Source organism: Nyctereutes procyonoides, unplaced genomic scaffold (assembly GCF_905146905.1).
Source record: "Nyctereutes procyonoides isolate TBG_1078 unplaced genomic scaffold, NYPRO_anot_genome, whole genome shotgun sequence".
NCBI lineage: Eukaryota > Metazoa > Chordata > Mammalia > Carnivora > Canidae > Nyctereutes > Nyctereutes procyonoides.
Genome location: NW_026575046.1, coordinates 65947787 through 65973586, shown reverse-complemented (window position 1 = coordinate 65973586; position 25800 = coordinate 65947787). Strand labels below are relative to the sequence as shown.

At 48.4% G+C, this 25800-nt stretch overlaps 1 protein-coding gene across 1 annotated transcript in view; it reads left to right on the top strand.

Annotated features, from left to right (window-relative positions):
- The window catches only part of LOC129509498 (cadherin-23-like), a 322243-nt gene that overhangs the window by 20479 nt on the left and 275964 nt on the right, over positions 1-25800 (top strand). The gene's annotated exons all lie outside the window — the stretch shown is intronic.

Here is a 25800-nt window from a genome sequence, read left to right as displayed (position 1 = left end):
TGTCTCTCATGAATAAATGAGTAAAATCTTTAAAAAAAAAAAAAAAAAAGAAATGCAATGCTTGCCAGATAGTATGTGCTCAGTAAATGATCACTATCACCATCACCATCACCATCACCATCTATGTCCTTGTTGTTATTGTACCATGAAGTAAATAAAAATCTGGGAAGGTGTCTTAGGGTCCCTAGTATGGCTTGAGGGGACTGAGGGTTAGTGTTCTTCTGTGACCCCAGCATGGATTCAGCCACCTACCCTCTCCCCCTGCCCTGCAGACATGCACATACTCTCCTCCACTTCCCTGTCTTCTCCCTGAAATATCAGAGCAAAGCTTTCTCCTTAGGGCTGGTTCTCAGGCTGCTGTTACTGCTGGAATTGGGCTCTCTGGAGAAGTGAAGTAGAAGGAGGATGAAAATGAAGCATCCCCTCTGCCTCCACCCTGCCCCTGCTCCATGTCATCCTCAGCCTATTAGTATACACACCCCTGTGGTGGCTGGAATGAGAAAGGACTGGAGACTGCGCCCAGGCCCTTTCAGATGGACATGCAGAGACCTTTTCCCCAGGAGAAGCCCTAACCCATAGCAGAAGAGCATTGGAGGCCACCCAGATGAGAAAAGCCACTTGAAGTTTTGTGTCGTTTTTAATTCTCCTAATCTCCCCTCAACATTCTATCATGAAATGCCTCAAACATGCAGGAAGGTTGAAAGACTTGTACAATGAACACCCATATCCCCACCACCAGGACTCTTCAGTTTACACTTTGTAGCATTTCCTTTACCATGTATCTATCCTTCTATCTTCCCCAAACATCCATCAAATCATTTTGGGGGAGATGCATTTCAAAGTTAGTTGTGAACATTAGTTCACTTCACCTCTAAACACTTGAATATTATGTGGTCAACTCACATAATTCTCAAATCAAAAGTGGGGATCAGGGACCCCTGGGTGGCTCAGTGGTTGAGTGTGTGCCTTCGGCTCAGGGCGTGATCCCAGGATCCTGGGATCGAGTCCTGCATCAGGCTCCCCCACAGGGAGACTGCTTCTCCCTCTGCCTGTGTCTCTGCCTCTCTGTGTGTGTCTCTCATGAATAAATAAATAAAATCTTTAAAAAAAAAAGTGGAGATCTGAAACTTTTAGGCACAAGAACAGCTTTTTAAGGGAGAGTGGCCCCAGAAGGGAAGAAGGTAGTGTCACCATAAGAGTTTTACTGGGAGGACCTGAGACAGGGATGGTGAGGCAGTGGCCTCTCTCACCTGCCAGACTGCAGGGCTAGGATCTGTCTCAGCCTCTGCTGAATGCCTTGCACCCAGCATCTCAGGGTTGGGGCTCAGGAGGCATTTGTTGAATGAATGAATGACTTGCTTGGAAGGGCAGCGTTGACACTGTGTGACTCTGGAGAAGTCCAACAGGGGGCAGAAGTTTCTAGGGGTCCATTAGAAGAAGAAATTTGTCTTTCTCTTTTCTGAAATACCAAGTTGTGCTTTATTTTTTCAAATATATTTTTGGATGGATCATCTAGCATGTGTGGAAAATTCAAAAGGCCCCAAACGGAAATAGTGAAACATCTCTCTCCCACCTTGTTCCTCCAGCCACCTGGGTTCCGCCCCCCCGCCGCCGGGCACCACCGCCCCCAGAGGCTGTCACCTCTGGTTTCCTAGCGTCCTCTCAAGTGGTCTGCACACACATGTAGTACAGTGACGGTGATACTCTCACTGTTAATAACACGTCTTGAGAGCTTACGGTCTATGAGCTGGCATTCCAGGTATTTTACATGCATTACATTTTCTCTTCACAACAACTCTGTAAGGAGGGACTATTATTATCTCCATTTCAGAGATGCAGGAAGCTGGGGCCCAGAGAGGTGAGGCATCTCAGGCCAGGTCACACACCACTATGGGCAGTCAAGATGTGAGTCTGGCCAGTCTGGCAGCTCTCTTGACCTCCTCCTCTACGACTCTCAACATTTCTTGGCCCCAGCACCATCAACAGTTCCCTCCAGGGGCCTGGCGATAGTGTACTTAACAGTGCACCAGGCTGGCTGAGTAGGTCATGAGCTCCCCATCCCTGGGGGGCATTCAACCAAATGACTCCCAAAGGCTTCTCCACAAGTAGCTCTGGTATGTTTTTCCCCAGCTCTGGTTTTTGCCCATGGCATCTGCCACTCTTATCTTGTGTCTTTAGGGGTCACAGGTGCTCCTCTTGCTCCCTTGAACTCCCAAAGAGGAGTCCTTTCAGCATCTTGTGAGGCAGGATGGGGTTTGTCCTCCCCAGCCTGTTGGCAGGAGGCAGTGGGGAGGCTCAGAGTGGGCAGAGGGTGCTGCTCAGCCACAGAGCAAGGCTGTGTCTGCCAGGAACGGTTCTCCGTGCTGCTTTCCGGGCGCTCTGCTCGCACCCGTGTTTAACCTGACTCTCTCCCATCCACACCCACCCCAGGCCTGGCCTGAGGAGAACCTGTGTGCCTGAGGGGGGGGGGCAGCATATGGGAAAGAGCTGAGTAAAATTCTTCACTAGGAACAAATCTCATTTTCAAGAAAGTCTTGACAAAATGAGGCATTAAATTACAATATTTTGGAGAGCGTCGTAATTCTATTGCAGACAGCCCTTCATCATGGAATCTGAAAGCTGGGAAAATACAAAACTCATTAGATTAAAATAAACCACCTACTGCTCTGGAGAAAAGCTTATTTATCAATATCAATTTACTTATGATTACTCTGGCCTGCAATTTGTTATTTTTAAGAATTACGATTTGTGTATTGCTCATACAGATGTGAAATATTTTTTCTTAAATTGAGTATTTTTGAAAAGATACCCTTGCCCTTAGTAAAGGTTAAAGAGTGGTTCCTAGAGAGGGGGAGAGGGTGGCAGGGTCAGAAGATAAATGAAAAGAGGCCGGGGTGGGGGATGGTGAGGAAGTGGGTGTGTGAGGGGCTGAAGGGAAGCAGACATGGGCAGAGGGGTCTGAAGTCACATGAAGCCTTCAGGTCTTTAGAAGATGCTCTTGGTCCCTTTAGAGGAAGGACACCCTGCTTAACCAAACTATCTGTAAGATAGAATGTATCCTGTGAAGTAGTGAGTTTTCCATCACCAGGGGTATGCAAGCTCCAGTTGAGGTTCTATGTGGGACGATGCTGTAGAGCGGAGCCGTCAGATAAAGAGCCACCTGTAGAGTCTGGTCTTGGTGGTCAGTGATGAGCTGAATTGCACACACCGGAACTGGAAGGTAGGACAGGGTGGGCAGCCCCGTAACAGGGAGAAGAGAGAGGGCGCTGGATTGGGTGTCAGAGAACATTCCTCTTGAATTCCCTGGCTCTGGGGCTCCTGGCTCCCCGCATCCCTTGCTCTGTGGTGCCAGGGAAGGAGTTCCATTTGCAGAGCCAGCACCTCCAGGATTTGAATCCTGCTGTCCTCACGTCCTGCTGTGAGAGCGCAGGCAAAGTACAGGTGGTCCGTGGGGCCTGCTTCTTCATCTGCAGCGTGGGTCAGCCGGACCCCTCCCAGGTGGTCCCGGGGCCTTAGGAAGTTAGATTGGTGGTGCATGGTAGGTACACTCAGTGCTCATACTCTTTCTGCCTCACCCTGGGGCCTCAGTTTTGCTTTCTGCAAAATGGACAGCCGGCTGCGGACCTCTGGGTTTCTTTTGATTTTGGCCCCAGGTCTTCAGTGTGGGGAGGGAAGGTGGTTGGCAGAGGAGCTAGGCCGCCAGGGTCCCGCGGCTGCCACAGGCCTGTCCCCAGCTCCTGGCCCATGCGACCTCCTCCACGGCTGCCTGGGATGACGCGGGTGGTTCTGTTGGCCAAAGGACCTGCTCTGTCCACCCCCCCTCCCCGCCCCCCGTGTGCCTGCGGGGAACTGGATCCCCATTTCACAGGTGGGAAAATGGAGGCCCCGAGAGAAGGGGAAGGGTATGCTCCTCTGCCTCGCCCCAGAGCCCCTGCCCCCCGGCCCCTGCCCCTGGGGAGCTCCGTGGGCCCCGGGGAGCAGAGGGAAAAGCCTGCAGAGTTCCTGGGAGGGTTTGGCATTGGGATACCCCTGCTGTGGTCTCTGGGAGGGGAGTCCTACTCTGGCATTCCACGTTCACCCCCTCCTGATCTTCCTCTCTCCCCTCCTCTTATTCCTTTATACTCTCAATGCATCATTTGGACACCCCTCCCCGTGCTATGGCAGGAGCCCCCAAGGTGAACAGGACCCTGATTCCAGGGGAGTTTGGACTGGCCGCACAGGAAGTCTGTTCTCAGGGACACGGTGGTGGGCGGGAAGGCCCAGCCAGAGCCCCGCTGGTGCAATCAGAGAAGACTTCCCAGAGGAGGTGACAGCCAGGCTACTGGACAGGGAGGAGGACCTGCTGTGCATTTCGTGCCCGCACGAAACGGGGGCTCAGGGACCACCTGATGGCCAACTATGCATTGCACCTGGGGCTGAGTTTGAAATCACTTCTTGCTTCAGGTTCTGGGCAAGTCCTTCGCCACCGCCCCCCCCCCACCCCAGGAGGGAAAATGATTAGGACCCCCCCCTCCCCGAGTTGGCTGGTGAGGAGCACATCTAGGCAGAGGTCAGCAGTGCACGGGCAGAGAGAGAGTCAGGCAGCAGCTCCAGGACGGTGAGTTGGCCACCGTGGGTCGTGTTTGCTGAGGACTGGGATCTAGAGAGACAGGTAGGGCTGTGGCGGGAGGTGACAGCTTTGAGGCTCACCTAATGTCACACTCCTAGTCTGCTCAGTCATACCGAGGTCCAAGCACTCCAGGATTTGGGGGTCATGCCTTTTCACCTCCCGGAGATTCAGTTTCACAGTCTGAAAATGGGGTGATGCTCCCATCTCCAGGAGGCTGCAAGATGACCGGGAGGCCAGGCAGCGCTGAGCTGGGATGGGCAACGATGGTGTTCTAGCTTCTGCTCCTTCCTACCAGGTGCTACGTGCACCTGGGGTCCGCAGCCTGCACTCTCAGAGCTTGCAGCCCAGGTGTGTGGTGGGGCGGGGGGGTGTGCGTGTGGAGGGGGAACTGTGATGAGCATGAAGGCAGTGCCGTGCTCTGCGTGGGTCACCGGGCATCCCCGCTGCTACTGCTGTAGAGGAGATAGGTACTGAGAAGGGAGGAAGGCAGGGGGCCATCTGACTCCGTGGGCAGGCCCATTGTGCTGGGCACACTCCTGGGCTCTCTCACTTAATCCTCTCACCATCCCTGCTAAGGAAGTGCCATTCTCTTGGTTTGCACAGGGGGGAAACTGAGGCTGAGCAGGGCTTTGAACGTAGATCTCTCGCTGCAGCCTCCTGATGGTTCCTGTACAGAACTGTCCCTCTCTGCCCACCCGGTGGGAGCCAGCTTCTTCACTGAGCTCTATGAGGAGGGTCCCAAGTTCCTACGTCCCCGAGCCCCATTAGGTCGCCCTTTCTCCCTTCGGGAGCTGTGATATTAATAAGCATAAAAACAATCGAACAGCATCTCACACAATTACATGGGGACAAAGTGGCTGTCACAGGCAATTTGGAAAAGATGTATCACTTAACTGCAGGGAAAACCATCAGGTTCCTGTTACAGAGCACACACCCTGCCCTCCCTCCTCCCCGCCCCTGAGGTGGGGACAACCACCCCATGGGTACCCCCTGCCCAAGAGTGCCCTCTCCTGCCAGTGGGTGGGGTGGGGCCTGGGCCTCCCCTGCTCCACAGCCTCATGCAGTTTGGACTAGAAGGGAACACACCTGTTTATTTGTTCAGCCATATATGCGTCAGGCATTGGCTGTGCATCTACTATGTGCCGGCTCTGGGCTGGCCGGGAGGCGTTCTCAGCACAGCCAGCGAAACCAGCAGGTAAACAAGGGCTCATGCTGCCCTGTGCCAAGTGCTTTAAAGCAGCACGGGCTGCATATTAGGGACCCTAGGCAGGGATGGAGGGGCCACTTCCCTGGGCAGAGGGTTGCAAGGGGCTCCAGGGAGGTGACATTTGAACCTCTCCCTGACAGGTGAGTCCCTGCATGGCCGGGTAGGATGGAGGACCTCTGGCTGTAGGAACCTGCCCCAGCAAAGGCATGAAGTGTGATGTCCATGGCATTTTGCAGAGAAAGGACACTGAGGCCTGGGGATACCTGATGCCTTGCCCAGGGTCACCCAGCAATTTATGACCGCTCTGCATCTAAGAACTCCCATTCGTGCCTAAGGATGGGGAGCAGAGTCTGAGTGCTGAAGGGGTACCCATGAGATACTGGAGTGTGTCATGGAAGGCATTCTGGAGGGAGTGAGGGTGAAAGGGGGGGACCTGGTTTGAATAAAATCACAGTGGGAAAGAAAGGGAGATGGGGACAGGGTAGGGGTGGGGGCAAGTGGGATGGGGAGAGAACAGGCTCCCAGGTCGCTCAGGAGGCATGGGGATGAAGAGCCTGGGAAGGGCCTCTGCCTGGCAGTGTGACTGGCCTGAGCTTTACAGGTCCTGTGCGGGAGACGCCACAGCAGGACGGGGACACCTGTGTGTTCTATGTGTCACCTGCAGCCCCCGCGGGGCCCCTGGGCCAAGGAGGAGGCTCGCTGTTCAGATGGTAGGCACAGACTGTGCCGCTGACTGCCTGACTGCCTGGCCCATCCTCAGCATCAAACTGGCCCTCTCAGTGTACTCTGTTTCCTTATCTATGAAATGGGCACAACATCTGCTTGTCCAGGCTGCAGTCACATTTACGGAAAGCCTTTACAGAGTTAAAGTCACCAGAGATATTCTCCTGGTAGCTGCGTGGAGTCGGGGGTTATGTCTCAGGACACAGAATGGAAAGTTCTGGGCGAAGTTCTGGACTCCTTTGTGGTAGGTTTTGGGGTGCAGGCGGGTGAGACTGGAGGAGGCAAAAGGGGAGAAGAGAGTATAGACTCAATGGCTGTGAACCCCTCTACCTGTCTCGTGGTGTCCTGACCTTGCTCCCACCCCTCAGCCTTGGGGATACCAGTGAATTTTCCAGTAGAAATCAAACAGGAGTTCCCTTGACTGCCTGCGTGGCTCCTGAATAAATGATCTTGACTTTTTTTTGGAGGGGGGTGGGCAAGGGTGGGCAGCATCTGAGAGGCAGAGAAGAGCAGAGGTGGGAATGCCGGGAAACCCAAATATACCTTGCACTTTACAGAGGGTGGGGGGTGGGGATGTCACAGCTTTCCAAAGGCCACACAGTAAGTGAATGGCAAGGACAGGCTCAGGCCTGGGGGTCTCCGTTTCCATCTCTAGCTCTTGGCCTGAGGGTCTGAAGAGAAGGAAAGCAGTTTCCTTGTCTGTAAAATGGGCTGCCTGGCCCAGATTGGCTCACCGTGAAGAACAGGCCTCAGGTGTGGCAAGGTGGCAGCTGTGAGGCTGGTTCGGGGTGGGGAGCCGGGAGGTGAGCAGAGGGTCTGCACAGTGGCTGAACACGACAGGTTAACTAGCTGAATTCCGATAAGCTTCAGTTTCTATACTGGCTTTATTAATTGACTTGTAAATTTACTTAAACATTTTGAAACCTCTTTATTGAGCTATAATTCATATATAATACAACTTATCCATTTAAAGTGTACAATTCAATGGTTATTAGTACATTCACAGCAGAGTGCAACAGCTAGCACAATCTATCTTGGGCATTTTCATCCTCGCCGCAAGAAAACCCCATACCTTATAGCTATCAGCCCCTTAGCCTTCGGTCACCCCCAGGTGATTAGCATCCAGTAATCCGTGTCTGTCTCTACAGATTTTCCTATTCTGGACATTTCATATAAATGGACTTGCATGTGGTCTTTTGTGACTAGCTCCTTCGAACCTAGCATGTTTTTAAGGGTTCCAAGGGTTCACCTATGTTGTAGCAGGTGTTATTATGCCTGAATAATATCCCATTGTAGGGACTTGATGCCCTTTGTTCATTTGTCCATGGAGGGACATCTGGGCTGTGTTCACTTTGGGGCTGTTATGAATAATGCTGCTGTGAAAATTTACAGGCAAGTCTCTGTGTAGACATAGGTCTTCATTTCTCTTAGGTATATACTTAGAAGTGCTGGGTCATATGCTAACCCTGTTTAATGGTTTGAGGAACAGCCAGATTATTTTAAAGTGGCTGCAACACTTTATATTCTCATCAGCAATGTAGGAGGGTTTGATTTTTCCACATCCCCTCCAACACTGTTATTATCTGTCTTTTTGATTATAGAAATACTAGTGAGTGTGAAGGTGGTTTTGATTTGCATTTCCCTCATGACTAATGACATGGAACAGGTTTTCCTGTGCTTATTGGCTGTTTGTACACCTTGAAGAAATGTCTGTTCAGATCCTTTGCTCATTTTTTTAATTGTCTTTTTATTATTGCGTTGCAAAGTTTCCTTTTATGTTCCAGGTAAGTCCCTTACTAGATGTATGATTTGCAAGTATTCTCTCCTGTTCCCTAGGTTGTCTTTTCACTTTCTTGATAGTGTCCTTGGCAGTAAAACATAAATTTTAATTTTGATGAAGTACGATTGAATCTATTTTCTTTTCTGGTGCTTGTGTTTTTGGTGTCCTATCTAAGAAACCATTGACTAATCCGAGGTCATGAAGATTTATATCTATTTTTCCTCTAAGAGTTCTTTTAGTTTTAGCTCTTCCATTTAGGTCTTTGATCTGTTTTGAATTAATTTTTGTATGTGGAGTGAGATAAGGTCCAACTTTATTCTTTTGCATGTGGCTATCCAGTTGTCCCATTACCATTTGTTAAAAAAAAAGACCAATTTTTCCCCAGTTGAGTGATCTTTGCATCCTTGTTGAAAATCAGTTGACTATAGACATATAGCTTGATTTATTTTTTTTTAAGATTTTATTTATTTATTCATGAGAGACAGAGAGAGAGAGAGAGAGAGAGAGAGAGAGAGAGAGAGGCAGAGACACAGGCAGAGGGAGAAGCAGGCTCCATGCGGGGAGCCCGACATGGGACTCGATCCCAGGTCTCCAGGATCATGCCCTGGGCTGAAGGCAGGCACTAAACCACTGAGCTGCCCGGGCTGCCCCATAGCTTGATTTCTAAAGTTTCAGCTCTGTTCCATTGATTTATATATCTATCCATATGACAGGACCTTCCTGTCTGGGTTGCAAGTTTTTTATAAATGGCCTATTTGCTTTGTTTGAATGCTGTCAGTCACTCAATGCACACATCTTAGAAAATACAGAAGAATACCAAAGATTAAAAAAAAAAAGAAGAAGAACCACCTGTAATCTCCCTGTTTGGAGATATAATAAAGATACAGATATGTTGCTATATGTTTTCTGTATAGGTATATGCACATATAACTTACGGTTTTTTTCCAACATGGGAACACACTATGCATAGTCTAGTAGCTTGTGTTATCTATTAACAATTTGTCATGAACATTTTCCTTGTCAATAAATGTTCTCTGAAATTGATTTTCCATGGCTCCCTCACAGTCTGCCATGTATGGCAAGATTTTATTCTTTCTTATGGCTGAGTATTATTCCATTGTGTGTAGATACTATACCTATATCCATTCATCTATGGATGGATATTAGGCTGCTTGCTTCCATGTCTTGGCTATCGTAAGTAATGCTGCAATAAACAAAGGGGTGCCTGTCTTTGTGAATTAGTGTTTTCATTTTCTTCAAGTAAATACCCGGAAGTGGGATTACTGAGTCATATGGTGTTTCTGTTTTTAATTCCTTGAGGAACCTCCAAACTGTTTTCCATTGTGGCTGCACCAAGTTACATTCCAACCAACAGTGTGTAAGAATTCCCTTTTCTCCATATCTTTGCCGGTATGTGTTATTCTCGTCTTTTTGATACTAGCCATTCTGGTCAGCTGGTATCTCATTGTGGTTTTGATCTGCATTTCCCTGATGAGCAGTGATGTTGAACATCTTGCCATTTCTCTGTTAGCCATCGTTATATCTTCTTTGGGAAAATGTCTGTTCCAGTCCTCTGCCCACTTTTAATCTGGTCATTTGTTTTTTTGCTGTATGAGTTCTTTATGTATTTTGGATACTAACCCCTTTTTGGATCTTCTCCCATTCAGTAGGTTCCTCTTTTGTTTTGTTGATGGTTCCCTTCATGTGCAAAAGCTTTTAAGCTTGATGTAGTCCCAATTGTTTATTTTTGTTTTTGATTCCCTTGCCTTAGGAGACATATCTAGAAAAATATTAATAAGGCCAGTGTTCGAGTTTCCTGCATGTCTGTTTTCTTTTAGGAGTTTTATGGTTTCAGGTCTTACATTTAGGTCTTTAATCCATTTTGAGTTGATTTTGTGTATGGTGTAAGAAAGTGGTCCAGTTTTATTTTTTGGCATGTGACTGTCCAATTTTCCAAAAATCATTTATTGAAGAGTCTCTGTTTTCCCCATTGTATATTCTTGCCTCCTTTGTTATAAATTAATTGACCATATAAGCATGGGTTTATTTCTGGGCACTCTGTTCTGTTCCATTGATCTGTGTGTCTGTTTTTGTAGCAGAACCATACTGTTATGTTTACGATAGCTTTGTAGTATAGTTTGACATCTGATACTCCCAGCTTTGTTCTTCTTTCTCAAGATTGGTTTAGCACTTTGGGGTCTTTTTTGGTTCCATATACATTTTAGGATTCTTTCTTCCAGTTCTGTGAAAAATACTGTTGATACTTTGATAAGGATTACATGGAATTTGTAGATTGCTTTGAGTACCATGGACATTTTAACAGCATTAATTCTTCTAATACTTGAACGTTGCATATCTTTCCATTTATTTGTGTTGTCTTTAATTTCTTTCATCTGCGTCTTTCACCTCTTTGGTTAAATTTACTCCCAGATACTTTATTGTTTTTTTTTTAAAGATTTTATTTATTTATTCATGAGAGACAGAGAGAGAGAGAGAGAGAGAGGCAGAGACACAGGCAGAGGGAGAAGCAAGGGAGCCATGCAGGGAGCCTGATACGGGACTCGATTCCGGAACCCCAGGATCACACCCTGAGCCAAAGGCAGATGCTCAACCATTGAGCTACCCAGGCATTCCTTTATTGTTTTTGATGCAATTTTAAATGGGATTAATTTCTCTTTCTGCTAGCGTATAGAAATGCAACAGATATCTGTATATTGATCTTGTATCCTACCATGTTCTTAAATTCATTTATTAGTTCTAAGATTTTTTTCGGTGGAGTCTTTAGGGTTTTCTACATACGGTATCATGTCATCTGCAAACAGTGACACTTTTACTTCTTCTCACCAATATGGATGCCTTTTATTTCTTTTTCTTCTTCGATGCTGGGACTTCCAGTACTATGTTGAATATGTGAAGAGAGTGGACATCCTTTTATTGTACCTGAACTTAGAGGAATAGCTGGCAACTTTTTACCATTGAGCATGATGTTCGCTGTCATGTATGGCTTGTCATGTATGAGTCTGGCTAAGGGTTTATCAATTTTGTTTCTCTTTTCAAGGAAATAGCTCTTAGTTTCATTAGTTTTTCTTTCTTTCTTTTTTTTTTTTAATCTCGATTTCATTTGTTTCCACTCTGAATTTAATGTTTTTTTTTTTTTCCTTCTTCTAACTGTGAATTTTGTTTGGTCTCCCTTTGCTAGTTTCTTTACATGTAAGATTAAATTATTTAGTTGATATCTTTCTTGTGGTATGAGATTGGCCTGTATTGCTACAACTTCCATTCTTAAAACTGCTTTTGCTAAGTCCCATAGATTTGAGGACATTGTGGTTCCACTTTCATTTGTGTAAAGGTCTTTTCTGAATTCCTCTCTGATTTCTTAATGACCTATTGGCTGTTTAGTAGCATGTTGTTCCATGTGTCTGTATTCCCCCCCCCCTTTTTTGTATACATAGCATTGTGGTCAGAAAAGATGCTTGATAGTATGTCAGTCTTATCAAATTTATTGAGACTTATTTTGTGGCCTAACGTGATATATCTTGGAGAATGTTCCCCATGCACTTGAATATATATTCTGCTGTTTGGGGATGGAATGTTTTGGATACGTCTAGTAAGTCCTTCTGGTCTAATGTGTCATTTGAGGCCATCATTTCCTTATCGATTTTCTGTCTGGATGGTCTGGCTATTGATATAAGTGGAGTATTAAATCACCTGTTATTACTGTATTACTGTCACTTTCTCCCTTTTTAACACATTCTACAGGCATGTGGTTTTTACTACGATCCTCCATGTTTTATGGATATGATGTCATATTTTACACTTCTTGAATTTTGTGTATCCCTTAAGTATTGTTGATGTAATTGGTTTTACTACTTTTGTCTTTTAACTTTCATACTAGCTTTATGAGGTATATGTTTAATGAAATATATATATATTTTAAAGATTTTATTCACTTATTTATTCATGAAAGATATATATAGAGAGGCAGAGACATAGGCAGAGAGAGAAGCAGGCTTCCTGTGGGAAACCCAATGCAGGACTAGATCCTGGAACTCCAGGATCATGCCCTGAGCCAAAGGCAGATGCTCAACCACTGAGCCACCCAGGCATCCAGAAACATACACCTTTAGTATATATTTGCTTTCATCAGTGCACTTTTTTCTTTTCATAATCTTCTACTTTTAATTATGGCCTTTTCTGCCTAAGGAAATTCCTTTCACACATCCTGTAAGGCCAATTTAGTGAACTTGGTGAGCTCCTTTAGTTTTTGCTTGTCTGGGAAACACTTTCTCTGTCCCTGCAGTTCTTTTTTTTTTTTTTTAAGATTTTATTTTATTTATTCATAGAGACAGACAGAGAGAGAGAGAGAGGCAGAGACACAGGCAGAGGGAGAAGCAGGCACCACACAGAGAGCCTGACGTGGGACTCGATCCTGGGTCTCCAGGATCACGCCCTGGGCTGCAGGCGGCGCTAAACCACTGCGCCACTGGGGCTGCCCTGTCCCTACAGTTCTGAGACAACCTTGCCAGGTAGAGTAGTCTTCATTGTAGATTTTTTTTTTCTTTCCAGCACTTTGACTATATCCTGGCACTCCCTCTGGCCTACAAAGTTTCTGCTGAAAAATTCGCTGATAGCCCAATGGGGTTTCAGCTATAATAATTTGCCTCTCATTGCTGCTTTTAAGATTCTTTCTTTGGGTTGCCTGGTGGCTCAGTTGGTTAAGCATATGCCTTTGGCTGAGGTCGTGATCCCAAGATCCTGGGATGGAGCCCTACATAGGGCTCCCTGCTCAGTGGGTAGACTGCTTCTCTGTCTCCCTCTGCCTACCACTTTCCCTGCTCATGTTCTCTCTCTTCCTCTGTCAAATAAAAAAAAAATCTCTCTCTTTGTCTTTAATTTTTGTCATTTTAAATAATTATGTGTCTTGATGTGGACCTCCTTGGGTTCATCTGGTTTGGAATTCTCTGTGCTTCTTGGACCTGAGTGTCTGTTTCCCTCTTCAGATTATGCAAGTTTTCAGCTATTATTTCTTCAGTTTTGTCCCTTTCTCTCTTTTTTTCTTCTTTTGGGACTCCTATAATGCAAATATTAGTACACTTGATGTTGTCACAGAGGGTCTTAATCTATCCTCAGCAGGTCTGCTCTTCACTAATTGTCTTCCAGATTGCTGATCTGTTCTTCTGAATCCTCTAATCTGTTGATTCCCTGTAGTATATTTTTCATTTTGGTTACTGTATTCGTCCACTTTGATTGATTCTTTTTTGTATTCTCTATCCCTTTGTTGAACTTCTCACTGAGTTCTTCCACTCTTTTCTCAAATCCAGTGAGCATCCTTATGATCATTACTTTGAACACTTTATCAGTTAGATTGCTTTTCTCCATTTTATTTATTTCTTTTTCTGAATTTTTATCTTGTCCTTTTATTTGGAATATATTTCTCCATCTCCTTATTTTGTCTGACTCCCTGTGTTTGTTTCCATGTATTAGGTAGGCCAGCTGTATCTCCTTATGCTGGAAGCAGTAGTCTTACATAGAAGTCTTGTGGGGCCCAGTAGCACAATCTCCCCTGGTTTCCACAACCAGGTCCTCTAGGGGTGTCCTCTGTGTAGACTGCAGGTACCCTCCTGCTGGGCCTGGGTCTTGACTGCTGTGGGCAGGCCTGACCCTTGGCTTAGCTCTCAGCAGTGACTCATTGCTACTGCTGTAGGTGGCAGGGGACAGGGCTGGCCACTAGCATGATTGGTTGAGAGGCTGGACTATCATTGATTATAAGTTGCCTGTTTTTACTGTTCTAAACATTGCTCTGTAAACATTCTCAAAACAGATCTCTGTGCCATGATTCTGATGATTTCCTTTGGGAGAATTCCTATTAGTGGAATTGCTAAGTCAAAAGGTATGAATGCTTTCAGGGCTATAGTTTTATTGTGCCAGTGGCCTCCCACAAAGTTGTACCACTTATGCCAGAGGAGATTTCCACAAAAAAATTGCTCTGTGCAATAGTGTCTCATTCAAAAGCAGAAGGATTCACTGTTTTTGCCTTTTAGGGCCTCTTCCTATTTTCGTGTTCTGATTCTTGCATCAGAGGAGACAGTGGGGCTTGAGCAATGTGCAGAGAGGTTGTGAAAGGGAGCCTACCGTGCCGGAACCATCATCCACCTTCTCCCCTTCGTCATTACTGATTAGGCATCTGGGTACTCCATCCCCCTATAACTTCAGTGGCGTGGGGGAGACAATCAACCAGAAGACTACTCTGCATCTGTGATATGTGTTGAGAAGTGTGGACGGCAAGAACAGGGTGCAGTGAGAAAAAAAAATAAGGATGACTAACTAGCAGGTGGTTAGGGAAGGCCTCTCTGAGCAGGAGACAATTAAGCTGACATATAGCAAAATAGGGGTTAGAGTGTGGTGTCGGGTGTGGGGGGGAACTCACTTGGTGGCTGAGCTGATTTGCATCTGGTGGTCCCCATAAGTTTATTCTGATGGGGCTGGCCCCCGCTGTGATTGGTGTGCCTGACTCGACATATCGCTTATTAAATTTTGAGTAGTAATATGAGAGGAGTGGTGGCCTTTTATTTTATTTTATATATACATATTTTTTACTGTGGCAGGATTTACAAAATGTAAATTTTGCTGTTTTAATCATTTTTAGCATTTTTTCTGGCAACAAATAATGCATAACAGAATGTACCATTCTAACCATTTTTAAGTGGTGTTCAGTACATTCACACTGTTGTGCCAGCATCACCACCATCCCTCTCCAGAGCTTTTCATCACCCCAAAGTGAAGCTCTGCACCTGTTGAACAATAACTCCTTTCTCCCTCCCCACCCCCAGCCTCTAGTAACCCCCATTCAACTTTCTGTTTCTGTGAATCTGATGACTCTAGGCACTTCTATGGAACCAAGGACAGTATTTGTCCTTTTGCCCCTGGCTTATCTCTCTCAGCATAGTGTTTTCAAGGTTTATCCATGTTGTAGCACGTGTCAGAATTTCATTCCTTTTTAAGAGTAAATAATATTCCATTGTATATATAGACTCCATTTTGTGTAACCGTTTATCCATTGACGGACATTTGAGTTGTTTCCACCTTTGGCTATTGTTAATAATGCTGCAGTGAGCATTGCTGCACAGATATTTGTTCAAGTACCCATTTTCAGTTCTTTTGCATATTATATGCCAGAAGTGGAATTTTTGGATCATATAGTAATTCTGTGCTTAATTTCTTGAGGAATCGTCATACTGTTTTCCACAATGGCTGCAACATTTTACATTCCACACAGCAATACACAAGGGTTCCAGTTTTTCTACATTCTTTCCAATACTTACTTTATGTTTTCTTTTTTTAAATAATAGCCATCCTAATGAGTGAGAAGTAGTTTCTCATTGTGATTTTTTAAATTTGTATTTCTCTAATAACTAATGATGTTGAGCATTGTTTTGTGTGCTCCTTGGCCATTTGGATATTTTCTTTGGAGTAATGTATATTTAAATGCTTTGCTTATTTTGAATCAGATTTTTTGTTGTGCTGTTGGGTTTTAGGAGTTCTTTATATATGATAGACATTAATCCCTTATCAGATACATCATTTACAGATATTTTCTGTGGGTTGTCTTTTTACTCTGTTGATATAGTGTCCTTTGATACACAGAAATTTTTCATTTTGATGAAGTCCAGCTTATTTAACTTTTTTTTTTTGCCTATGCTTTTGGTGCTATCTCCAAGAAATCATTGCCAAATCTAATGTCATGAAGATTTCCTTCTGTGTTCATATATAGTTATATATATTTCGTAGTATTGGCATCAGTTACTTATTACCTCAGCAAAGCTGCCTACCAAACTACTTTAACAATTATTTATTTTCACTTATTGGTCTGTGGGTCAACTGGAGGGTCAGTAAATCTAGGCTAGATGTGACTGAACTTGATTCTGGGCCATGTGTAGTTCCAGTCCGCTCACTCTGCCTCTGCCTAGGGGCACGTTTGTCTCAGGTTGAAAGGCAGGAGCTGAAGAGGCAAGCCCCTCTGCACAAGGGCCACATGCTTCTTCTAGTATGGAGGTTGCCCAGAACATCCACTGGTCAAGGCAAGTCATACGGCCAAGCCCAGCAGAAAGAATGGGACAGCACACTCTGCCTACCATGAGACCCCAACATGAATATATATGTGGAATTCTATGCAGTGAAGAGTTGGGGGAATAATAGCTTGATCAACCACAGTGATGGTCAGGGGTTAGGAATGAACTTGGCTGTTGTGAGGTCAAGAGAGAGCTAGAGTGCCTGCAAAATGGTAACTGAGTGGGTAAGAAGGAAAGTGCCACTTATTGGATATATGAAATCTATTTTTAACTGAATTGAAAAGACAAGAGTGTATCAATGGAGATAACTTTACTGAGGTGGGAAAGGTGAGAATGGGAACCTACTTGGAGAAGAAATCAGGGCACTGCTGGATATGTTAAATGCTAGAGACACACCCAGGAGGAGATGTTAGCTGGGCAAAGGGCTGTATAGGATAAAGTAGACTCTACTTTGCAAGGAGCTGAGGGTCTTCTGGGAGAAGGATGTGTACAAGTCTAACCCGTACTGCTGGAAGGGCTGCCTTCAAAAATGTACCCAAAACAAGGGGAGCTGAGGGCCCAACTTCTAGCAAGGATACAGGATGGCTTCATGGAAGAAGTGACGTGAGAGCTGTGCCTTGAAGGGGGGCCAGGACATGCAAGGTGGAACCAGGTTGTGCTCCAGGTGGAAGGAACAGCCTGGCCAAGGGATACAGGGAGAATACAGGGTGTGGTGATGGGCAGTGACCCCAGTGAGGGAGAGGTTGCAGACTGTAGCAACATCCTAGAGCTGGGACAGAGTCTGTTGGCTGGTAGCTTACTGATGAGCCAGGGTCACAGGAGCAAGCCGATCTTGATCAACTCCATTCTAACATGTCCTGATGGGGCTGGGCATCTGAGGATGAGAAGCCTCAGCTACCTTTTCTGGAGCTCGAAAAAATAGTGAGTGCCCAGTTCTGGTAAAGGTGTGGGGAAACCAGCCCTTTCCTGAGAGTTGGTGGGATGGCAGCTTAGTGCATCCTCTTTGGAGAGCAATTTGTCAACAGCTCTAAAAATATGAAAATTTCCTTCTGCATTCCATGTGTATAGATATAGGAATGAGGATATTCATCGTGGCTTCATTTGTCTAAGTAAACAGTTAAAAACAACCTAAATGTTCATCAGCAGGGATTAAGTTATGGTCTCCCCATATAGAACACTCCACAGCTGCTCAAAGGAGCAAGCTCTGTATGTTCTGGAGCAGAACAACCTTCAGGATGTATTGTCATGTGACAAAATGGAGTAGAATAGCATGGACATGGCTTAGGTTTTTTTTAAGAAGGGGAGAGACGTGTATGCTGTATCCTTGTATGTACATGGAATACTTTGGAATGTTTCCTCCAGGGTGGCCTCTGGGAAAGTGTGAGCTTGGGTAGAGGGGAGACTCACTTCCTGCCACATACCCTCTTGTACAGTTATTTACTATGTCTGTGCATTACTTCCAAAATGAATATACTAAAATAAAATATATCGTCTACTGAGTAGTTTTAAAAATATTTATTTATTATTATTTATTAAAGATTTTATTTATTAATTCATGAGAGATACAGAAGTGCAGAGGGAGAACCTTGCTCCTGGTGGGGAGCCTGATATAGGACTCGATCCCAGGGATCCAGGATCATGACCTGACCAAGGGCAGATGCTCAACCACTGAGCCATCCAGATGCTACTGAGTAGTTTTTTTTTTTTTTTAAACTATAGGCCAAGGGGACTCAGAGATACCAGGCCTTGCATGGAGGATGCTGGATAGCTGTGGCATCGCACCCTGGGGTTCCCAGTCCTGCCTGACTCCCAGCCCACCCCTGGGCGTCATTCAGTGCAAACTCTGGGGAGGGACCCAGGGCAGGGGCACAGATACAATGGCCACAGCTGGTCTCTTCCCTCCTCACGGGGAAGAGTCCCTCTTAGCGACCTTCCATCACAGCAGCCTGCCCTGCCAGTGGCCTGGCTAGGGTGGGCTTTGAAGCGTGGCCATCGGTAGCTGACAGTGGCTTGTCCATTAGCGGCCCTAATGGTGTCATCTGTAGGCGCCTCCTTGCATGCACGAACCCCTCTGTGTGTAGTGGTGGTGAATAATCCCCAAATTGTATTTGATTTCTGCCGTGTATTTCTGTATTTCTATTCAAAGTTGAGTGCATCTGATTTTATGGGAATTCATAACAGTTCAAACTAAATTGTGGCACCCTGCTGTGAAAATCTCTCGCTCCTGAGAAACTGAAAAGCTGCTCACACGTCCCCTCCTGCCCTTTCCCTCCCCCTCCACTCTGTTCTTTCCTGTCCCCTGGCTGGCTGGGACAGAAGGCAGTGCCTCTCACTGCACCGAGTGCACTCTCGGCTCCTGCGTCCCCTGGCTGGGCTGCAGGGAGAGGTGGGAGATGGTAACCGTGAGGACCCTGACCTGGGAGTTGAGCCCAGAATGGGCTGATTTCCCAGAAGAGGGAGGGTGCTTTGCTCCGGCAGCAGCAAGGAACACGCTTTCTAGTCTGTGCAAGAAACCAGGCTGTGATGGGCTTTATCTTGGGTTTGGTGCAGAGGCATTTGGTGACACCCCTACGGATCGAGGGGAGCTTTGTGAGAAGCTGGCTTCCTCCAGCCTGGGGGGAGCAGTAGGACAGGAAGGAGGGGCCCTCCGTGGTTGGGCCAGGGGCATCTTGTGGGCACATTTCCTGCAGGGTTTCCCTGAGCCCAGCTTGTGTGTATGTGTGTGTGTGTGTGTGTGTGTGTGTGTGTGTGGTGTGTGGGGGAGCATATGAGAACCTTTGGGCACCTGCTTTTCTTTTAAATTGTTGGTTCCCCCATCCATCTCCCTGGAAAAAGGAGAGCCCATAGGACAGGGCCGAGCTGCAGACCGGGGCCTCATCTCCAAGGTCAGGTCTAGCCCATCCCTGGGCTCGTGAGTCCCCATGGCTGGAGCACAGGACAGTCTTGCCAAAGGTGGGCATAATCAGAACACCCCCCACCCCAGCCCGGTGTGAGAAGATAACAGGGCTGGGCTGGGAGGTGGGGGGTGTCTCTGAGTTGGGACCCCCCCCTGCCCGGGAGGGTCTGAGTCCCAGCAGAAGGGTGGCATTAGTCAGAGGACCTTTGACGACCCTCGCAGTCCCCAGGGTCTCCTACGGGCTTCCCACCTGGGACTGTGGGCTTCAGGGAGGCTCAGCAGAGCATAGGAAAGATCTTCCTAATCAGAATTGTCTGTTCACTAGCTACTGCCCATGTTTTAGTGGGGTGGACAGAAGCTAGGCCTCTGGTTGTAAAGACATCGGGGGGTGTTCTAGAAGATGTGGAGAATGCAGTAAGCGTGTAGGAGAATACGTAATCAGCCATGAGCACCACTCAGATGAGACTCCCGCACGGTAGTCCTGTAGGTGCGCACCCGCCCTACACACGTCCACCACACGCACCTACACACACGTGAGCCTCTGTTTGCTTCCTGGGGACCTCGACCGTTGCACCTGTTCCGCTGGCTATGCAGGTCGCTCCCCGGGGCCACAGTGAACATCTCTGCGGCTTAGCGCTCATGCACCGCCGCGATGGCTTCCTCAGCTACAGGTCTGGAAGGGGCATCTCCGGGCCACACATGACGAGGGTGGCTCTTTATACAGTTTTCAAATATTGATCAATTTTGAGCCAAGTTGCCTTAGCTTGAGGGTGTGGGACCCCCTGGTGGCTCCAAGTAGCACCTCTGTGCTGATGAGCCCTACGCATCTCTACCCCACCCCAGGCCTGAAGTCTAGCTGGGGGTGTCCTACCGTCCCCCATCCCCATTGCTGCTTGGTTGTCAACAGCCGTTCCACACTCGCCATGCCCCACACTGACCTTCTGCTCCAGCCCCTCAGCCCGTTCCACCTGCAGCCTTCTCCCGACTGGAGAACGGCAGCTCCATCCTTCCAGGGGCCTGGGCCAAACCCTCAGGCTCAGGTCTTTCTAGCATGGCCACATCTTCTGCAGCAGGAGACCCTCTCACCTCTACCTTGACAGATATGCCCAGAATCTTCCGGATCCTGCACCCTCTACTCCAGGCCCTGGCCGGAGCATCAGATGTCTCTGGCCTCCATCACTATGGGGGCCTCCACACTAGTCTGCCTGCTTCTCCCCCAAGAGTCCCCAACACAGCAGCCAAGTGCTCCAGTAAAACTTGACTCCTTTGTGACACTCTTGGACGGCTGGAGACCATGACTCCCAGTGTACCCACATCAGTGATGCCCCCCCGCGCCCGTGTCTGTGGCCTCATCTCCTGCAGCTCTCCCCGGTTACAGCCACACTGGCTTCCTCACTGCTCTTGGAGCGTGCTAGTACACTCTCGCCTCAGGGCCTTTGCACAGGCTGTTGCCTCTGCCTGGAAGACATTTCTGCCTGATAACCACATGGCTCACTCTCCTGCTTCTTCACTATTTGTTCATATAGCACCTTCAGTGATGGGCAGATCACCCTGCTCCTTTCCTCTTTCCTGAGCACTTATATTCCCAAACACACTGTAGAGCTTGTCCACCTACACTGTCTTTGTCGGTCTCTTCTGGGAGTGTCAGCTCGCCCGTGGCCAGGTCTCCAGCTTGTTCTCTTCTGTGTGCCAATGTCTAGCACAGTCCCTGGCACATGGCAAGTAATGTCAGGGCAGACACGTGCAGAGTGGCCAGACCTGGCTCTGAGGCCTCTCCTTGCAGCTCACTGGCTCTTGGGGGTGTAAGTAGAGGCTTTGCTTTGATTGGGGAGGTGATTCCCATGTGGGGTGACTCCCTGGGTGCTGTAACTGTGCCACCTGCCAGAGCCTCTCCCGCGGCCCTCAGCCCAGGCCTGCCTGAGTAGCAAGTTTTTTATGGATTGAGCACAGGGGAAGGTGGAGGCCAATGTGGGTAGCATTGCTGCCCTGAGTATGGTCATTTTTGTAGTCTTCTCCTTCCAGGGACAAAGGTATTAACCTCTTGGGGATGGTGCTGGAGGGACCCATGGGGTGGGGGGACTTGGTCACCTCTGATGGTATTCACCTTGTCTTGCTGGTATGGGTGCCAGGGACAAGGCCTGTGAGATGCCAGTACCCATAAAGGGAGACTAAACAGGAGGCCACTCCCCAGCTGTTCCCTTCTTCCTGGCACATGCACTTGGCCTTGCTGCTGACTTCTATATACTATGGCTGTGAAGTAGGTTGGAATTGTCACCCAAGTTCAGCTCATGGTAGATGCAGAGTCCTGGCCGGGGCCTTCCCACCAGGCCCTGAACCTGGGCCTGCCCTGGAGCATGTGTCTGAGCTCAGTAAGGGTTGGGGCTGAGGCTGGGAGACCAGCTTTTGATCACCATCTGAGTGGGGTTCAAATCCAGACTTAACCACTTACTAGCTGTGTGACCTTGGGCAAGTTACTCGAACTCTCTGAGCCCCAGCATGTACAACATGTTGTACGCCACAGTGACTGGTACATAATGTGCACTCAGTGAATATTAGTGTAGTGAATCCTTGAAATTTGTGCAGCCCACATCTCACCTCGTCTCTGAGGTTCAGGACTTCGTTTTTGATGGCCCTGAGCCGCAAAGGTCTCTATCACTTATTTGACACCTAGCCCATGTTTCCAGCTATTCTCATGGCCCTTGATCCTCCCCTAGTGCCTGGCACAAGGGCTTCGCGTGAAGGAGGGTGTTGAGAATTGGTAGCTCAAGGGCTGTGGGGCCTGGTTCCATGTCTTCTTGGCGGTGGGTGTGTTTGAGAGATTTCCGGAAGTCTTCCTGGAAGAATGGGCTCTAAGCCAGGCACCTGGAAGATTTGGGGCAGCCGGCCGTGACCCTGCTCATACCTCTAGGGCATGTCTCTGGCACCAGGCCTAGAGAGGAAGCCCAGCACAAAAGGCTGTGTGTTTGTTTCCTGGTCCACTGGGGACAGGTGAGGGTTGGCGGGAGCTCAGGCCCCGTCCTGATGGTGCTACAGCCTCATGCGATGAGGAGGCCACACAGCTGTGCTGGGTGGGAGGTGGGAGGGCTGTTGCACAGGACAAGGGGAGGTCAGGCTCTCCCAGGGAACACGTGCCACTTGCACAGCCCCAGGGTCAAAGAATGCCTGCAGGCAGTGCAGCGTCCATTACAATACCTGGGCTGGAGGTTGGGGCCCAGAGGCCTCTTCCCACTGCCATTAGCCTCTCTCTCTCTCTTCTCTCTCTCTCTCTCTCTCACTATCTCTCTCTCTCTCTCTCCCTCTCCTCTCCCTCTCCCTCTCCCTCTCCCTCTCCCTCTCCCTCTCCCTCTCCCTCTCCCTCTCCCTCTCCCTCTCCCTCTCCCTCTCGGCCTTGCTTTCCCTCCCATAGCCAAAGGGGCCAGAGGATGAGCAAGAACTGGGATCTCAGGGAAAACCAGGTAGCCGGAGGGACCCTCCTTTGCCCAACTGCTCTGCTTCAGCCTTCAGAGCCTGGGTCCCCCCTGGATCTCCTGTCTAGGCTACCTTGTCCCAAGCTGAGAGTCAGCAGAGAGCAAACATTGCCCCTGCTTCGACCTGCTTTGGGGGGTGGCCCCACCAACCCTGCAAAGTTCAGGCTGTGTTTGGCTGCTGTCGACCCACGGAAGAGGGGCGCCAGTTGGCATGATTGCCTCCAAAGGGGAAGCAGAGACATTTCGGGAGATGGGTTGGGGACAGTGTGCCTGGCAGTGTGAGCCTGGTAGTGTCAGAGCCTGAGCGAGCCAGCGTTGTGGAAAGGAGATGCATTTTGCATGTGTGTGTGTTGTGCACATGTGCGCACCTCTTTTTTTTTTTAAGATTTATTTATTTACTTATTCATGAGAGACACAGAGAGAGAGGCAGGGACATAAGCAGAGAGAGAAGCAGTCTTCATGCAGGGAGCCCAACGTGGGACTCGATCCTGGGACTCCAGGATCAGGCCCTGGGCTGAAGGCAGACGCTCAACCACTGAGCCACCCAGGCACCCCACATGTGCACACTTCTTTGCAGACATTCATCCTGTGTCTATTGTGTTGCGTGTCGAAAGGCAGGGCCCTTCCCTTTGATACATTAGGAAGTGGGGTGGGCGGTATATAGGGGATGGGTGACTGTGGCACAGTGGGAGGGAGCCAGTTCCAGCCCGGGAGGGACCTCTCTGAGCCTTAATTTCCTTCTCTGTAAAATGGGGACAATAGTTTTTACATTATAGAGACATTTGGGAGGACTGAATGAAATGACACCTCTGAAAATCCCTGGTCCGTGGGAGTTGTTCCAGTACGTGTTGGTTTTCTTCCTTCCTTCCTTCCACTGCAAACTTCCTGCAACACCCAGCACAGAATGGCTGCACTCCCCAGCTATTTGTGGATGATGTTTTTGGCAGATGTTGTTTAATTCTTATAACATCTGGTTTGGAAAGGCAGAGGACTGGAGTTTTGTTTTTTTTTTAAGACACTCACTCACTGGGAGGTGTCAGATTGTCACTTAATTGCCCTGTGCCTCGGTTTCTCCACTTGTAAATCAGGGATAATGCTGGCAGTGCTGACTAGCTTCTTTGCAGGATATGGTAGGCTAACGCAGGATAACAGATGGAAAGTGCTTTGAACATTTAGAAAAAGGCATCGTGCTCAACCTCACTAGTAGTTAGGGAAATGCAAATGAAAGCAGCAATGCCATACCATTTTTCATGCGTCCGATTGGCAGCCATTTAAAAGAGGGATCACTTCCAGGTGGGCACAGAGGTCCTCTCATGCTCTGCCGGAGGGAGAGGCAATTGCCACAACCTTTCCAGAACGGAACATGGCCATGTCTGCTAAAGGTTTACATACATGCTCGGTGTTGTAGCTCATCAGCCCAGTAATGCCACAGCTGGAGAGCCACGTTCAGGAGCTACCCAAGTCCTCACACAACGACATGCGGGGTGGGAGGGGGGCTGTTGTGGCCTTGCCTGCGGTGGTGGGAACCTGGAAACGCCCACATGCCCAACAGTAGGGGATGCTTGTGTCTCTCACCTGCACATCCGCACTCTGAACTACAATTTGGCTCCTAAAGAGGAGGGTGTCGATGGAGCAGTGTTGACCTGGAGGGTCATCCGTGAAATATCATGATGTGAGAAAAGCAAGTTTCTTTTGTGTAGAGGCAGACTCCATTAGTCTAAAGATAAACACAGCCGCACTGCTCCATACGTGTGTGTAATGTGAACATGTTTGCTTGGGTGCGGAGGAGGGCCTGGTCGGATGTGTGCCCAGCCCAGCCTGTCCACTCCGGCCATCAGACACGTCCTGTTAGGCTCATAAAAATGAAATTATTTGCCAACATTTAACAATTGAATTCAGATAAAAAGCCAGATTGCCGGGTTTTCGTTGAGAAGAATCAGGAGCTCTGGCCACACTGGGCCCGCGCCCCATCCGTTCCCTCTTGGCTGGAACACATCAGTGGCTGCCACTTTTGGACAGAGCCTGTAGCTTCTGAGTGGCCATCGTCCCCACCCACTGGCATCTCCCTCATTTATATTCCTGGCCTGGTCCCTATAGCATATCGGTTCATAACCCTGTGATGGGCTGTTAACGTCCCGAAGCTCAAGGGGGTGGAAATACAGGAATCTATGGTGGAGGGGGGCATCTTTTATTATTTAAGTACATCTTGGAATCTTTTATTCTTCAAATTTCTGTTTCCTGCCTAGTAATCAGGCCGTTTTTAATACGGTGTTAGGAGGGTTGAAACCAGGGGGCGTCACAGGCCACGGCATGGTGTGTATGGCAGGAACTCTGGCCCCATCATGTCATAGGCCACTCAGGGCCCCGAGGTGACAAAGGCTGCTCCAGGTCTGGAGTTCAGGGATCAGACCTTGTGACTCATTTGGAATCTCTCGCCCCTAGATCTTGCAGAGATGGATCTTTGCAAAGAAAATCTTTGCAAGGAAGGCTTTCCAAAGATCCCTGCCCTTCAGCTCCCGTTCACCTCCCTGTGTTTTTCCTGATCACTCATCGCCCAGGGGGGTGGTGCTGGACTTGGGTCCAGATTCTGACCCCTGCACCCATTAGCCAGGAGTCTCTGAGCAAATTGTGGAACTAAAGGATGATGTGCGGGCCCTTGGCTAGGTAGGCCCTGAGGCGATGCAGAGGTGAGTGCGCTGTGTCCCTGCACCAACAGGGCTGGCATTTTCGGGACAGGCAGGGGTTCCCAACTGAGCAGCGGGTCCCTCCCGTGTCACTGCTGGTCTCTGGGAGGCCCGTCCCTGGGCTGCTGCAAGGGTAAGGAGGAGCCAGAGAACAGTGACCCTGCTGTTACGGGGCCACTGCGGTGGTGGGAGGCGCAGCCACCCTCCCCGACACCCTTAGAGGTGGGATCTCACCTGGCTGTCCTCAGGGGGGGGGGGGCAGATCTCTCTGGAGCGTTGCTCTGGGCCCCTAGGAATTTGGCCTCAGCTTCCCCACAGGCTTGCTGTGGAGCCCTGTGCGTTACTTTCCCTTTCTGTGCCTCTTT